This window comes from Rattus norvegicus, chromosome 4 (assembly GCF_036323735.1).
Source record: "Rattus norvegicus strain BN/NHsdMcwi chromosome 4, GRCr8, whole genome shotgun sequence".
Classification (NCBI taxonomy): domain Eukaryota; kingdom Metazoa; phylum Chordata; class Mammalia; order Rodentia; family Muridae; genus Rattus; species Rattus norvegicus.
Window position 1 is genome coordinate 94,418,130 of NC_086022.1, and position 17,435 is coordinate 94,435,564.

At 37.3% G+C, this 17,435-nt stretch overlaps 1 protein-coding gene across 3 annotated transcripts in view; it reads left to right on the forward strand.

Moving 5' to 3' along the window:
- Grid2 (glutamate ionotropic receptor delta type subunit 2) overlaps positions 1–17,435 on the forward strand; it is a 1,477,190-nt gene that overhangs the window by 672,965 nt on the left and 786,790 nt on the right. The gene's annotated exons all lie outside the window — the stretch shown is intronic.

Consider the following 17,435-nt stretch of genomic DNA (forward strand, 5'->3'; position numbering starts at 1 on the left):
TGTAATGGTAATTGGTTTGGGGCACTTCTGTGGCATGGAATGATCTATGTAATAGTGTAAAATTTATTACTATGGATGTATACTGCATACCAAGAGAAATGAAGGAAATGATCTGTGTGACTCAAGATACTCTTGCTGCTTTCTTTTTTATGTTTTTTTTTAATTGGAATTTTTTAATTTATGTGTACTTCAATTGTTATCCCCTTTCCAGGTTTTTCATCCAGAAACCCCCTATTCCATTCCCTCTTCTTCTATGAGTATATTCCCTATCCTCAACCACCCCCCTTCCTGCTTCCCCACTCTGACATTCCCCTACATTGGCAGGACCAAGGGCTTCTCCTCCGATTGGTGCCCAACAAGGCCATCCTCTGCTACATAGGCAGCTAGAGCCATGGGTCTATCGATGTATACTCTTTGGATGGTGGTTTGGTCCCTCGGAGCTCTGGTTGGTTGGTATTGGTGGGCTTTTTTTGTTTGTTTGTTTGTTTTGATTTTTTTGTTTTTGTTTTTGTTTTGTTTTTGTTTTTGTTTTTTTGTTTTTTTGTGGAGCTGAGGATGGAACCCAGGGCCTTGCGCTTGCTAGGCAAGTGCTCTACCACTGAGCTAAATCCCCAACCCCGGTATTGGTGTTCTTATGGGGTTGCAAACCCCTTCAGCTCCTTCAATAGTTTTTTTAACTCCTCCAATGGGGTCCTCGTTCTCATTCAATGGTTGGCTATGAGCATCTGCTTCTGTATTTGTCATGCTCTGGCAGAACCTCTGAGGAGACAGTTAAATCAGGCTCCTGTCAGCATTAACTTCTTGGCGTCAGCAATATTAACTGGGTTTAGTGACTGTATATATATGGGCTGGATCCCCAGGTGGGGCATGCTCTGAGTGGCCATTCCTTCAGTCTCTATTCCAAACTTTGTCTCCATATCTCCTCCTATGAATAGTTTGTTCCCCCTGCTAAGGACTGAGCATACATACTTTGGTCATCCTTCTTGAGTTTCATGTGGTCTGTATCTTGGGTAATTCAAGCTTTTGGGCTAATATGCACTTATCAGTGAGTGCATGCCATGTGTGTTTTTTTGTGATTGGGTTACCTCACTCAGGATAATATTTTCTCTCATTGCTTTCTTATGTGTTGTCTGAATAGACTGTTTTGAATAAAGGGTTCCTTCAAAGGTACTTCTAAGTTATCTTTTTTAAAATGCTGGATAAACCATATTATTGAATCTGAAATACTATGATACTTATATTTTTTATTTGTATACCAAAGCAATCCGTGTTTACATGTGTTTTAAGATATATACAAGTAGTTTAAACATCCGCAGGGCTGAGGAAATGAGTCAGTGTGTAAGAGCATTGACTGTATTTCCAGACAATGCAGGTTTCATCTCTAGCACCTATGTGATGACTTTGAATTCCAGGTCCAGAGGATATAATGGTATCTTCTGGTCTCCTTGGGCACTGGTCATGCATAGGATATACAAACTTATGCTGACAAAACATCCATACATAAAAAATAAAAATTCAAAAATATCATTCTCAAATTAAAGTTGAGATCAATAAATGTATGTGTTTAGTCAAGGAAAGTGATATATTTAGTGGACAGAGTTTGTTTAGCCATGAAATGCTGTTGTTTATTGGTAAACTTTTGTGCATCTGTAATTAAACAACATTTTAGTCTCCCCAGTTAACAACGTTAGAAACAGCCTCTATCCCCTGGGCCTTGTCAATTTGAAGCTAACCTCCGTGTGGGCTGTCATAACTATGTTGACTTTATTTGCTTAATTGTAAAAATACAGACCAGGTGCTTCAGATGAAAAGGAAGCAAAATTCTTTCTTATTTTCTTTCATTTCTTTCTGTTTGTATGGATAGCAGATGTCCCATGCCCAATTGTATTCAACCTGAACTGTGTGAGTGAATAGAAGAAAAAGCTAAATGGTATTTTCCGTTCAAAGATCTATACATCTAAATGAATATATTTACTCCTAAAAGACACATATTTAAAATACACATATGAACATCTACAAAAGATTTGACATTATAATAAAGAGTAGTAATGTTTATGTTAACTGGCCTTATCTGTGACTGCACATAAAACAGGGAACAGATTTTTTTCTACACCATGTGGTTTTTGAACAGACATATTTTGACGGAGCTAAGCATCTACAACATATGTGAGCTCTTACATTCTTCTGTTTTTAATTGATTTTCTGAGTTTTATACACTGTATTTTGATCATATTCAGTCTCTTCTCCCTACTCCTCAAAGATCCACCCCCAGTTAATAGTCACCAGTTTCTTCATATTTTTTTGTTAACTACTGAGGACAGCTAATACTGGATACACACACACACACACACACACACACACACACATCACACACACACACACTGGGATATGTGGCTATTACTACACAGAGGTAAACCTAACAGGTGTCATATCCTTACAGAAAAGCTTGATTTTTTTCCTTTCCTAGAAACTAGCATTAAATAACAACTTTTTCACAGAGTCATTGATTTGCTGACCACCTACTCTGTCCATTATGGGATCATGTCTGGTTTGGACTTGCCTAGATTTTTATGGTACCAATGCAATAGCTGTAAAGTTATGTGCGGAACTGTGCCCTTGCTATGTCCTGAAATCTCTTTCTCTTTTCCTGTAGTCAGTCAGAACCTTTAGCTCTTAAAATCTTTCTGCCTCATCTTTCTAAATTCCCCATCGGTTTTGTGAGAAGGGGCTGTGATACAGATGCTGATGCCTCATTTAGGTATGAGCACTCCAAAGTCTCATATTCTCTGCAAAATATCTAGTTGTCGGTTTCTGTGTTAATTGACACAAGAAAAATTATCCGATGACATTCAAGAGATGCGCTGATCTATAGTTAACAGTAAGTCAAGAGGAGTTAGTTGGTTTAATTCTTTGTCCCTTTATTAAGGTAATAGGAATGGGGTCACTGCTAGAGTCTATGACTTTTCTAGTCTAGCTAGTCACAGGCTCTGGACACTCATTACTGTTCCAGATACTGGCTCTGTACTGTGAAGCAGGCTTTAAATAGAATCAGAAAGTTGTTCCTTACTCCCATAACTTTCATGCCACTTTTGTACAAGTGGGCCTTACCTGTCAAGTTGGTGTTAATATAGTTCACAGGGGTCTCAAATAAGTAAGATTAATGCTTAATTTTGTCTTATTAAGAGGTGCGTAGCACCTCTTCATCCCAAAAAAGCTAACCAGTAGAGAAGATGCCTCCATGACCGTACCAGTTTGTCGGGATCAGTTTAATTTCTTCATAGTCTACGATAGCTTGTATGCAGTGTCTTCAGCAATAGGGTTTAATCCTCATGTTTAGTAGGCAACTAAACACATCGGAATAGGATAAAAACCACAGACACATAGAGGAGAGCTCAAGAAAAGGCATAGCAAAAAGGTATAGATGCAGAGACCAACTTGTCTGTACACATGGGAATCCCATAAAAAATCTTATTTTAACAGTAATCTTGGCTTAAAGTCCTTTCATATGATAGCATTTACAACATTACACAAAAATTAAAAATTAATGTTATTTTGAAATTTAAAATATATTTAATTTCCAAGATTAATAATAAAACACACACATGCACGATATCTCACCAATAAAAACATTTTTCCTCGATACTGAAAATATCACTGACATGTTTGTCATATGTGGTGGAAATATTTTGTACCAGTTACAGTCTCTGAACAATAGGAACACAACATTATGACAAATATTATTTACCTTTAACTTTAATTCATGATTAATTTCAACTCTAGTCTTTGGATTCAAAGCTCAGAAAGTGTTATAAAGATTGCCAGGGGTGTGTCTAGCAAATAAAAAAGATCTATGTTTCAATTAATATTTTCAAATCAGACTTTTAAGTAGTTTCACAGTAGATTCAATGTATTTAATTGTTCAAAGGAGAAAACTTGGACTTCTTTATACAAAATCTTTTTTAATCACATAAACAGGCATGTTCAATATCAGTATTATGGATTAATGTTGAATTTTTCAAATTGTATTTCTGTGTGTGTGTGCATGTGTGTGTGCATGTGTGTGTGTGTGCATGTGTGTGTGTTTGTGTGTGTGTGTTTGTGTGTGTGCATGTGTGTGTGCATGTGTGTGTGCATGTGTGTGTGCATGTGTGTGTGTGTGTGTGTGTGTGCATGTGTGTATACTCTTACATATGCATGTTCAGGTCAGAAGACAGCTCTGGGTATCACTGCTCACGCATCATAAGGCTAGGAGCCCAGCAAGTCCAAGCTTTCTTGCTCTGAAATTACAAGAATGTGCCACATTGCCTGCAGCGATGAATCAGGTATTCAACCTTGTGAAGCACACACTTTTATTTCCGAGTTATTTCTCAATGCACAAAAGATAGTTTTTACTCAATATTATTGTCAGTTAGATTATTATTGTCTTTGAAAGAATAGAGTAAAATTCTACATATATATACCCATAAAACAATTTGGTTGAAAGGAGTTGATCCTGAACACAGTATCAATTCTGCTGATCGTTTGCTTTTTGCGCCGCACAGTCCATTTCGTAGGGCAAGGGCTATTCTGCTTCAAGGTCTCTTAGTTCACCGCAGTAATAGGTGGTTTTCTGTCACTCTTCAGGCTTTGAAGAGCACAATCTTTCTCTTTGGACAGAAGAAAGTTAAAATTAAAAATTCAACATGTGGGAAGTATTTGAAATTATGCAGCCTCATTTTGTCCTGAATTAAAAGAGACTGGCATTAAGGCATGATTGTTTGCATGTGCATATTATAACCAATATAAGAGCTGGGACTCTGTGAAGACAGCAGCGTGTATGTATGTGGGCACATTTCTTGATGGATATCAGTAGCTGATGATACCCAAAATATGCTTATTTGATAATACAGCAAATATTAGATACTTTACACAGGCTAACCAGTATGCATTCATTTCTCCAAAGTCCTCAAGAATTTTCTTTTCCTCCTACTTCAATTTTTCAGCCATATGTTTACGTTTACAGAGTGAAACATAAACTCTTTCTTGAGATTGAGAAAAATGCTAGCTGGTTACTACTACAAAAAATTAACAATGAAAATATTCACTTCTTAAATAATTACATTCTTCTTTCTGAATAAATGAAAATTTACATAGTTTTATATTTTTATAATCCATGAAAACATGGTTTTTATACCTATAGAAAAGCTCATCTCTTTCAAATACTTTAGAATTTCTAAGCTAGTCTGTTTCTCTGACCTTCATTTCTCAGATGAATTAACTGATAATGGCAGGAACTATTGAGGCTGGTCTTCCTCTGTCGATTAGAAAATCTTCACATGCATGATTGCCATTTTATTTAAGAATCACATACTACAGATTCTATATTTCTTTAGTATGTTCACTTTCACCCAGTGTCCTATAATATCAGAAGACTAAGTCACCTAAATAGTATTTTATACTTAATAGTAAATATACAGTGTATATGTAATTATTTAATACACTATATACTTTAATACATTAAAAGCATAGCAATGTTATTCTGAGGACCTAGTTCAGTTGGCCAAGTACATTCCTGGCACACATCAAGCCTTGTCCTCATCTCAGCACTTGAGAGGCTGTCTCGGCAAATTATCAATAAGTAACCATACTCCTACAGAGTAAAATTTGAGGCCATTATAGGCTAAAGGACACTATGGCTTCCACAAAAGAAGTAAATAAAATGATATAATGCAGTTACACACTTACAAATACAAAGAAGATTGATGATGATGATGATAATAATTTTCTCTAATTGTTCTCAAGTATTTTAAATTCTTTTGAAATATTAAAATATTAAAATAAGATGCCGTCATGATGCTTTGAGCTTTGAACATAAATATTTCTCTTGTAATTTTATAAAAACAATCTTACTTTTTAGAAATAAGATCATTTTGTATCAGAACCCCGTAGCTCTTTGCTAGTTACACTGGTTGAATTCAGAGCCCTGATTGTACAGATGGTACATTTTTTTCACTGTACACAACTGCCTTTTCCTCAGTATTTCCTTGAAAGCCAGGCACCTTCACTGATAGACAAACAAAAGGAACAGAGCAGGTGACATTACAGAGTTGAATAGAGTAAAAGACACCCACTGGGTGACATTCACTGCATTAACCTAAACGTGGAGCTCCTTTTTTCCTGAAAAAGAAACTTTTGTCACATGCCCAATATTAATTGAAATGGCATGATTGACATAATTTTCCAATACATTTATTTCACATCCTGGAGTGATTGCTGTCAATCTCCTGAAAACATTGTAAAGGTATTGCATGCTAATAATCCAGTAAAAGGTGTTTTTCCTGTTCCTTATCATTAACTTCATTTTATCTGTAATGAGTCAATTGCAAAATAAGCTTATGGTAAGTTATGGTCATTTGTTCTCATGTCTACTAAAGGTTTTATATCTTTTTTATTAAAATGGAAACAATACTCTAAGCCTAATTTAGTGTTTAAGAATCATTAAAAGAGACATTTTCCCCTGAGGGCATAGCCCCTGTTTAAGTAAAACCATATCCAGTGAGAGTTGGATGTGTCCCAGTGGAACCATCCAAGAATATTTGGGTAACTGCAACAAATCATTCTTCATTGTGCAAATGATAGAAGAAGCTTTGTCATGCTTCTTTTATAAGAGAATTTCTTAATCACTAAGGTCATCTCATTAAGTCGTGAGACTCCACCCTCACGAGATAATCATTTCCCAAAGCCCAAATATCTACTATCACCATGAGGATTCAATGAAAACATGAATTATAGGAAACCTATCTATTCGGAATGACATAGTTTTATCTCAGATTGTAAAGAAGGACCACTCTGGTTTTGTTTTTCGGTTTTGTTTGTTTGTTTTGTTTTGTTTCTTTTCTATTTTTTTCTTAAAGAGTTCTCTATCTATTTCTTCTCAGGGTATTCTTTTCATTCCTTCTCACTTACCAAACCAAACTCCCTTCAAACTATATCTTAGATATTCACTCATCAAACCTTTCTTAAGGGGTTGGGGATTTAGCACAGTGGTAGAGCACTTGCCTAGCAATCACAAGGCCCTGGGTTTGGTCCCCAGCTCCGAAAAAAAGAAAAAAAAAAAAAACAAAAAACAAAAAAACCTTTCTTAAGCATGGTCTGTTAATTTTAAAGTTGTAGTGTGTTAGTCATTGTCCTCATTGTTGGGACATCTCTGACATAATTGAAGTAGGATATATCTTGTGTCACAGCTTCAGAAGATTAATGCTGTGTCATTGGCACCATGTGCTTGGGGAGAATATGCAACAGGAGTGGGAGAGATGAGATACTTTGCATCATATCAGACAGGAAGTAGAATATAAGGAGTTACTGGGGACCAGGGAAGACCTTCAATGTGGCTTCTCGGTAACTAACTCCTCAAGCTAGGACACACCACCTAACAATTTCACAACCTCCCAGGATAGCATCAATAACATTCAATACTTGAGGTGGTAGAGCAGTGGTTCTCAACAATCCTAAGGTTTTAACCCTTTAATACAGTCCCTCACGTTGTGGTGTGCTCAACCATAGAATTATTTTTTCGCTATTCCTTAACTGTAACTTTGCTACTGTTATGAAACATAATGTAAATATATGATATTCTGGATATTTAAGATGCAACCCCCAGTGGGGTTGCAACTCCCAGATTGAATGCCATTATATAGAGGATATTTCACTTTTAAACCATGAGGTGTACTCTTCTGGCCACACTTAATAGACCATCCCCTTGTTTTAAGTTCCCACTACCAATTCAAGTCACAATAATGTAATTATGCAGCATGGGGCCTACTTTAAAGCATGTAATATTTACATATTTAGCTATATTTCTTCTAAGTAAATCTACTTTCTACTTGATTAGAATGTTGTTGCCTAGACATTCAGTGGATCTATGGCCCCCGAGGGTATGTGTGCTTAAACATACTATGTGTAGTTGATTAGAATGTCATAGCCTAGACACTCAGTGAACCTATGGCCCTTTAGTGTATGTGTATGCATTTATATATACATGTATAAAGCCCTTTTCAGCAACTTATACAAAGTACTTTACAATTTATGTGGAAGAGAAGGAAGGCACATGACTTATTGAGAATCTTGGTCTTTTGATCAACGAACTGAGAATTCATTTCAGATTTCATGCTATAGCTTTCAAGGATGATCTTCCTGTGCTTCCTAAGCAGTACCACAAAGTGCAAACTAGCTGCTCAACTAATGCCCAGTGTCACAGCTTGTAAAACACATAGACCTTCCACCCTAGAGAAACAAAAGTGCTTCTTGGGTTGCGCTGAACAATGTAGTGAAACTGCAATGTGGAGGCATATGTCAGGGCACAATGGAGAATAGATTGAAGTGTCTCTCATGCTACCTGACACGTAATCCTGAGTGTGCACATATAGTGGTAAGGGATTTCTTAGTGGTTAATGAGAGCCCCCTTCTACTGCCAGATTAACTTCATTAAGGTAAAGTAACAAATTAAAGACTGAGGACAGAAGATTAAAACCACCTTACAATGAATTGAGACAAATATGCTACACTATAGCAATTATGAGTTTGGATAGCTCCCAATAAACACATTGAACTGGAATAGATATTTTAAAACAACAAAACAAAACAAAAAAGTCTAGTTCAATATCACTGAAAGTATATATTTTCAAGTGAGCATTTTTTAAGGAAATAAAATCGTCCCAGGCACTTTAAAAGTAAAAGAATACTTACAAATGATAGCAGGCTTGCTGATCTACTGTAACTGCCAAAGCAAGGGACAGGGAGTACCAAGCATGCAACAACGAATACCATGCTTTAATGCATTGTTCAGGATAATGCATTGACACTTTTAAGACATATGTATTGAGGTCTTCTGCAGGCAAAGCACATATGAGAGTGAAAGCAGCAGCGGGTCTCCCCACTCTGCTTACCTATGCTAATCCTATTACCAGTGAATACCACTACTTCTAAGTAGAGTGCACAGGGAATACCAAGCCGCTGCTTGCTGTGAATGGATTCTTCTTGCCTCCTTCTGCTTACTCGGAACCGAGAAGGACGAGGTCAGGAGGGAATCTGGTGTAAGGTAATGTATAACAGCAGGCTACCCAAGTTGGGGCTGAGACTCCTAAGGGTCCTCCATTTGGTGAGGCGGCAAAGAAAAGCGAAAAACTAGGGGGAGAAGCACAGCTTCAGTCCATTCTGAAATCCAATCCAACTGGAACAATCCGAGGAATGAGACGAAAACAAAGAGGACAGTCTCGTGCAGTTAGGGGCAGCCAAATCTCTTGTGTGAACTGGCACACCTGAAGGAGAGGAAGAGGCGCTCCTCCACGTACTTGAGTTGGTCAGTCCTTCCGGCAAGCAATATGAAAGCCCAAAAGCAAAACCAGGAAGTTCTTCGTTACTATGTGAAGGTATAGGAAAACTGAGGCAGAAAGGCAGACAAACCCCGCCTTCACAGGGATCTGCAGGGATCCTCAACTCTTACTTGTGTGAAGGCTGAGCACATTAGAGGGTTGGGTGACAGGAATGTGTGCATACACATACAAAAGAGTAGCTATGGGGAAGGTAAAGCTCTTTATTGTGGTTTGACTGGTAGAAGAACAGGCGTTTTCCATACTCAGGCATTTTGTTTCTGCAAGTGAAATAAAAGTCTGGGCCCCAACTACTCTCCATGGCTAGGCGTTGTTACTCAGTTGTCCTGACTCAGTTTCTCATGATCTGAGGCTATCATCCATCAAGAGGAAGACAAATAAATGTATACTGACACATGTGCTCTGTATTTGCATTAGCTAGAATGTATTGCCAAAAATCACTGTAGTTTATATGCATAACAGGAGGAAATAAACAGAAAGAGATTTAAATAAAATAACAGGACTGGAGAGATGGTTCAGTGGCTAAGAGCATTTGCTGCACTCACAGGGGGTGGCGATTGGTTCCCAGCACTCACTCACCTGGCCTCTCACACTTGTCTAACACCAGTGCTAGGAGCTTTCATGTCTTCGGGCCTCAGAGGCACATGTGCTCAATGCACATACATGCAGGCCAAACAACACTCGCCTACCAAATTAAAATAAAAACAGGACTAAAGAGAGGGACATTTAAATCACTTGATTCTAACTAAATTCAAACTCAAGAAAGGAAATTAGGAAGCTCAGAATGGAAGTCAATGCACAAGAACAAAAAGCAAACCAGAAAATCAATGAAATCAAAAGTGGTTTCTTTCAGAAAACTGATAAAGTGCTAAACAATTAGCCAAATTGATCAGGAGCAAAGAGTTATGTAAATTACCACAGGAAATGCTATAAATCCCCCCCCCCCCGTGTAAGCAGATTTGACAATGTAGGTGAAAAGGGAAAGCTCTTTAAGTTGTAAAATCTACCAAAGCTCATCCAAGAGGAAATACACTAGCTATCTTCTTAACTGCCTTAAATAAAACTTTGCAGTTATAAAAGTCTAGGTTCAAAAAGCTTAACTTGTGAATTCTAACAAACATTTAAGATGTGGCCTTAAATACATACAGGTACACCACACACACACACACACACACACACACACACACACACACACACACATATACACACAGACATACACACTCCTACACACAGTTCTAGAGGTTTAAACAGCTATGTCTACATTTTAGTATTTACTGAGATGTGCAGCATTCCTGAAAGGACAGCTTAACATTTGGAAGACAATTTAGTAATCATTGCTAGTTAACTAAAAATTTGATATGATCATTATTAGCTGTGTGGAATTATCTTGGCAAAATTCAACATTCATTCTTTTTTTAAACAATTTTTCTTTTTTTTAAATTTGTTTTATTTACTTACATTTCAAATGTTATCCCTCTTCCCGGTTTCCGCTCCACAAACCTGCTACCCATGTCAAAACCACTAACTAATATAGACTACTGATTTATTAGTTTACAGTAGAGATCACATCACAGCAGCAGAGTGTGCAGAGTCATGGTAAGGAGGTTTGGGTGTGTGTAGATATGAACACATATCTGTTAAGAATTTCATGTATCATGAGAATGTGGACTCTTTCCAACCTATTGACAGCCATTTGATTTTGATTTTGTAGAATGATCAGATTTGCAGAAGAACCCTCTATTTTCCTCACGGAGATTCCTCTAATGCTAATTTCCACACAGCTATAGTTAAATTATGGCGAACAATCTGTTAATGTGATGCATACTGTTAACTGAATTACATTATTCATGGTTCCTTAGTTTCTTACATATAACTTCTATTCTCTCCTAGTGCTGCTGGGGTACCACATTTTATTTGTCTGTCATTCATCCTTAGTCTGCTCCAGTTGCCCTAATGTCTCTACCTTTTGTTGAAGAGCTTTCAAAACATTGGAATGGTGTAACGATTTGCAAAGTGGGAAGTAAGCTGAGAACTGTTCAACAATATTAGTCTGGCGAGTTTTATCAATTGCATTAGTAGATATGAGACTGAGTGAAGAAACGGAAGGACATTTTAAGGAAAGAATAGTTTCAAGTACACACCAGTTAGTGTTGAGCACATTCATACGGAGTGGCAGGTGGAGGAAGGATGACGGTAAAGGTGGACTTTGTGTTTTGATAATGTTACTGTGCAAAGATGGCCAATGATTGAGAAAGCAAAATGGACATTACTACTCTTTGCCCCAAAATACACAGACTTAAACACATTGTTCATTTTGAGACAGAGCTTCACAGATCCCAGGTCCTCAACTCCCTGATTAGTTAAACCTAATTCTGATCCTCTTGTCTCTACCTCTCAACTGCTGGTGTCTCATACCTTCACCACCATGCCTGAGTTTCTGGAGCTAAAGTCTGAACACAGAGCTTTTTAATACTGAGCACGCATTCCGCTAACCTAACTACACTGCAAGCTCTGACACAGTGTAGCTTTTAGGGGATGATTTGGTATATAGTTTCATAGGATATAATTTGTTAAAACATATAGTCATATATTTTGGAAACTACTTTGAAACCAAGACATTTCTTAATATAAAGAATAACAATTTTATTATTCTAATTCACTTTTTGACATGTATGGTATATTTGCCTGTATGTGTATTTGTCTACTCAGAGGCTCACATGCATACAGGTGTATATACACATGTGTAAGCATATATGCACATGGCAGAGGTTAATGACCAGTGTCTTTCTCTATGGCTCTCAACCTAATTTTCTAGGCAGAACCTCATAGTGAAGCCAGAGCTCAGAGCTTTGGCTAGCCTATATAGCCAGCTTGTTTTGAGGACCCTTTCTTTGCTTCCTGAGTATTCAGATTATAGGCACCCAGCTTTTATGTCCAGCTGAAGAGCCAGGCCCTGATCTTTGTACCTACTTGACAAGTACAGCATACTGTTTAAAACAGAATAAATATATCTATCTATTCAACATTCAGAAGTTCTTCATCATTTAAAACATGGGAAATCCATTCTTATAGCTTCATTTTTTTGTTTTAACTTATTCATTTACGTGCTACTCACTGCCCCCTCATTGTCACCCACTCCTACAATCTTTTCCCCATCTCCCACCCCTTTCCTCTGGGCAAGTATCTCATACAGGCAAGAGCTTTGGGGAGAGCCCCTGTAAATATGTATGGGGAGGCCTAGGTCCAGCCTGTGTATGTTCTTTGGTTAGTGGTTCAGTCTCTGAGAGCCCCAAGGGTTCAGGTTAGTTGACTAGGTTGATCTTTCTGTGGAGTTCCTATACCCTTCAGAGTTGCAAGCCTTGTCAATAACAATCCCCATCCACTGTTTGGCTGTGGGTGGCTGCATCAGTCTGAGTCAGCTCCTGGATGGAGCCTCTCAGAAGAAAGCAGTGCTGTACTCCTCTCTGTAAGAATGATAGAGCATCAAAAAAAAAAAAAAAGAATGATAGAGCATCATTAATAGTGTTAGGTATTGGTGCTTGCCCATGAGATGAGTCTCAAGTTGTGCCAGTTGTTGGTTGACCATTGCCCCAGTCTCTGCTCTATCCTTTGTGCACGCATTTATAGTAGACAGGAGAAATTTTGGTTAGAAAGTTTTATGGGTGGGTTGGTGTACCTATTGTTCCACTGGGGTATCCAGTCTTATGTTGAGATTCTCGATCACCTGAGGCTTGAGTTTTGTGGAGGGTGATAAATATGGATCTATTTCTATTCTACTTGTAGATATCCATTTAGTCTAGCACCATTTGCTGAAGGTGTTTTCATCTTTATATTTTATGGCTTTGGCTTCTTTATCAAAAATTAAGTATTCATAGGTGTGTGGGTTTGTGAGTCTTTGATTTGATTCCATTAATCCACCTGTGTGATTCTGTATCACTATTGCTCTGTAGTACACTTTGAGGTCAGGGATGGTGATTCTTCCCAAATTCCTGTTATTGTTTAGGATTATTTTGGCTATCAAGGGTTTTTTGTTTTTATATATGAAGTTGAAAATTGCTCTTTCAAGGTCTATAAAGTGTTGTGTTGGAATTTCAATGGGGATTGCATTGAATCTGTAGATTGCTTTTGGAAAGATGGTCATTTTTACTATGTTAACCCTACTGATCCATGAGCATGGGAGATCTTTCTATTTTCTGATATTTTCTTCATATTCTTTCTTCAGGTAATTGAAGTTCTTGTCATACAGATCTTTCACTTGCTTGGTTAGAGTTACACAAAGATACTTTATATTATTTGTGACTATTGTGAAGGGTGTTGTTTCCCTAATTCCCTTCTCTGCGTATTTATCATTTGTATAAAGGAGGGCTATTGGTTTCCAGTTGATTTTTTAACCAGCCACTATGCTGAAGATAGTTATCAGCTGTAGCTGTCCTCTGGTAGAATTTTTGGGGTTACATATGTATACTAGCATATCATCCACAAATATCGATACTTTAAATTCTTCCATTCCAATTTTTATTCATTTGATCTCCTTTAGTTTTATTATTGTTCTGGCTAAAACGCCAAGTACTATAATAGGTAAAGAGAAAGTGGGCAGCCTTGACTTATCCCCGATTGTAGTAGAATTGCTTTAAATTTCTCTCCATTTAGTTTGATATTGGCCATTGGCTTGCTGTATGCTGCTTTAATTATGTCTACTTATGTGCTTTGTATTCCTGATCTCTCAAATGTTTTTAACTTGAAGGGGTGTTAGATTTTGTTCAACACCTAATGAGATGATCATTTGATTTTTTTCTTTTAGTTTGTTTATATGGTGGATTACATAATGCATTTTCATAAATTGAACCATTCCTGAATCTTTATGATGAAGTACATTGATCATAATGGATGATGTTTTTGATGTGTTAGTTTTCAAGTATTGAATATGCTTGCATCTATGTTCATAAAAGACATTGTTATAAAGTTATGTGTTAACTAAAAGTTAAGTATCAGGATGACTGTGGTTTTATAGGATGAGTTTGGGAGTTTTCTTTATTTTTCTATTTTGTGGAATAGTTTGAGGTGTCTTGGCATTGGCTCTTCTTTTAAAGTGATCTGGTAGAATATTGCATTAAGACCATCTTGTTCTGGGTCTATTCCTTTAGGTGTTATGGGACTGTTTGAATAGTTTACTTGACTTTAATTTAACCTTGGCAAGTGCTATCTAGATAATTGTCGGGTTCATTAAGAATTTCCAATTATGTAGAGTACAGGCTTTTGATCTAAGACCTAATCCTTTGAATTTCTTCTGTGTCCAATGGTTTGTCTCCCTTTTCATTTCTGATTTTGTTTATGTATATCCTGTCCCTCTGTCTTTTGGTTGGTTTGGATAAGCATTTGTCTATCTTGTTGATTTTCTCAAAGATCCAGTTCTAGGTTTATTTGAGCCTTTTCATTGATTTCTTTGTTTATAACTGATATCAGTCCTGATTTTCATTATTTCCTGCCTTCTACTCCTTTTTGTTGTGCTTGCCTCTTTTTGTCCTAGAGCTTTCAGATGTATTAAATTGCTGGTATGAGATATAGGAATTTAGTGCTATGAACTTTGGCTGTGCTTTCATTTTCACTGAATTCTTGAAAGTCTTTAATTTCTCTCTTTATTTCTTCTCTGACCCAGAGATAATTGAGTAAATAGTTGTGCAATTTTCATAAGTGTGTAGGCTTTCTGGTGCTTCCGTTGTTGTTTAACTTCGACTTTAATACATAGTGGTCTAATAACATGCACAGCATTGTTTCAATTTTTTGTATGTGTTAAGGCTTGCTTTCTGACTGACTATATGTCCAGTTTTGCAGAAGGACTCATGAGGTGCTAAGAAGAATGAATATTCTTTTGTGTTTGGGTGAAATATTCTATAGGTGTCTGTTAGGTCTATTTAATTTTTTTTTTCGAGGAGAAAGGGATTTATTTTAGTTTATAGTTCTATAAAACAGTCAATCACTGAGGGAAGCCAGGGCAGGAACTGTAGGTCTATTTAATTCATAAGTATTAGTTTTATTATTTCTCTTTTTTTAGATATTTTTTTCTGGATGAGTTATTAGTTGTTGAGGGGAGGATGTTGAAGTTTTCCATTATTACTGTTTGGGTTTCAATGTGCTATGTAAGCTTTAGCAATGTTTCTTTCAAATGTGAGTGCCCTTGTGTTTGGAGAATAGATGTTCACAATTGAGATCTTATCTTGGTAGATTTTTCTTTTGATGAGTATGAAGTGTCCTCTACTGTCTCTTTTTATTAATTTTGGAGGATAGTGTATTTTATTAGATATTAGAATGGCTACTCCAACTTGCTTCTTGGGTCCATTTGTTTGGAAAACTTTCCCCAGGTCTTTATTCTGAGATAATATTTATCTTTATTGCTGAGGTGTGTTTCTTGTATGCAGCAAAATAATGGAACCTGTTTTCAAATCCATTCTCTTAACCTGTATTGTTTTATTGGAAAACTGAGTCCATTGATGTTGAGAGATATTAATGACCAGTAATTGTTATTTTGGTTAGTTTAATGTTGGAGGTGTTAGTTTGTGTTTGTTTTTGTGTGTGTGTCCCTTGTTTTTGCTGATATGGAATTACTTATTTTCTCGGATGTAGTTATCCTCTTTTGGTTGGAGTTTTCCTTCTAGTATTTTCTGTAGGGTGGACTAATGGATATATATCTTTTGAATTTGAATTTGTCTTGAAACATCTTGTTTTCTTCATCTCTGATGATTGAATTTTGCTAGGTATAGTAGTCTATGTTAGCACCTGGTGTTTTTTAGAGATTGCAAGATATCTGTCCAGACCAATATAGCTTTTTGAGTCTCTGTTAAGAAGTTGAGTGTAATTCTGATAGGTCTACCTTTATATGTTACCTGCCCTTTTCCTTGCTCCTTTTAATAATCTCTTGTTCTGTAGATTTTGTGTCTTGATTATTATGTGATAGGAGGATTATCTTTCCTGGTCCAGCCTAATTGGTGTTCTATAAGCTTCTCCTATGTTTATTGGCATCTATTTCTTTAGGTTTGAAAATTTTTATTCTATGATTTTGTGGAAACCATTTTCTGGACCATGGAGCTGTGACTCTTAACCTTCTTCTATTCTTTTTTTTTAAATTTATTTAATACTTAATAATAATTCTTTGGTTTCCAGGCAAACATCCCCCTCCCCCCTCCCCTTCCTTATGGGTGTTCCCCTCCCAACCCTCCCCCCATTGCCGCCCTCCCCCCAACAGTCTAGTTCACTGGGGGTTCAGTCTTAGCAGGACCCAGGGCTTCCCCTTCCACTGGTGCTCTTACTAGGATATTCATTGCTACCTATGAGGTCAGAGTCCAGGGTCAGTCCATGTATAGTCTTTAGGTAGTGGTTTAGTCCCTGGAAGCTCTGGTTGCTTGGCATTGTTGTACCTATGGGGTCTCGAGCCCCTTCAAGCTCTTCCAGTTCTTTCTCTGATTCCTTCAATGGGGGTCCTATTCTCAGTTCAGTGGTTTGCTGCTGGCATTCGCCTCTGTATTTGCTGTATTCTGGCTGTGTCTCTCAGGAGCGATCTACATCCGGCTCCTGTAGGTCTGCACTTCTTTGCTTCATCCATCTTGTCTAATTGTGTGGCTGTATATGTATGGGCCACATGTGGGGCAGGCTCTGAATGGGTGTTCCTTCAGTCTCTGTTTTAATCGTTGCCTCTCTATTCCCTGCCAAGGGTATTCTTGTTCCCCTTTTAGAGAAGGAGTGAAGCATTCACATTTTGATCATCCGTCTTGAGTTTCATTTGTTCTAGGCATCTAGGGTAATTCAAGCATTTGGGCTAATAGCCACTTATCAGTGAGTGCATACCATGTATGTCTTTCTGTGATTGGGTTAGCTCACTCAGGATGATATTTTCCAGTTCCAACCATTTGCCTACGAATTTCATAAAGCCGTTGTTTTTGATAGCTGAGTAATATTCCAGCTGTATCCATTTTCTGTATCCATTCCTCTGTTGAAGAGCATCTGGGTTCTTTCCAGCTTCTGGCTATTCTTATTATTCATAGGTTAGGTCCTTCTGTAGTATCCCAGATTTCC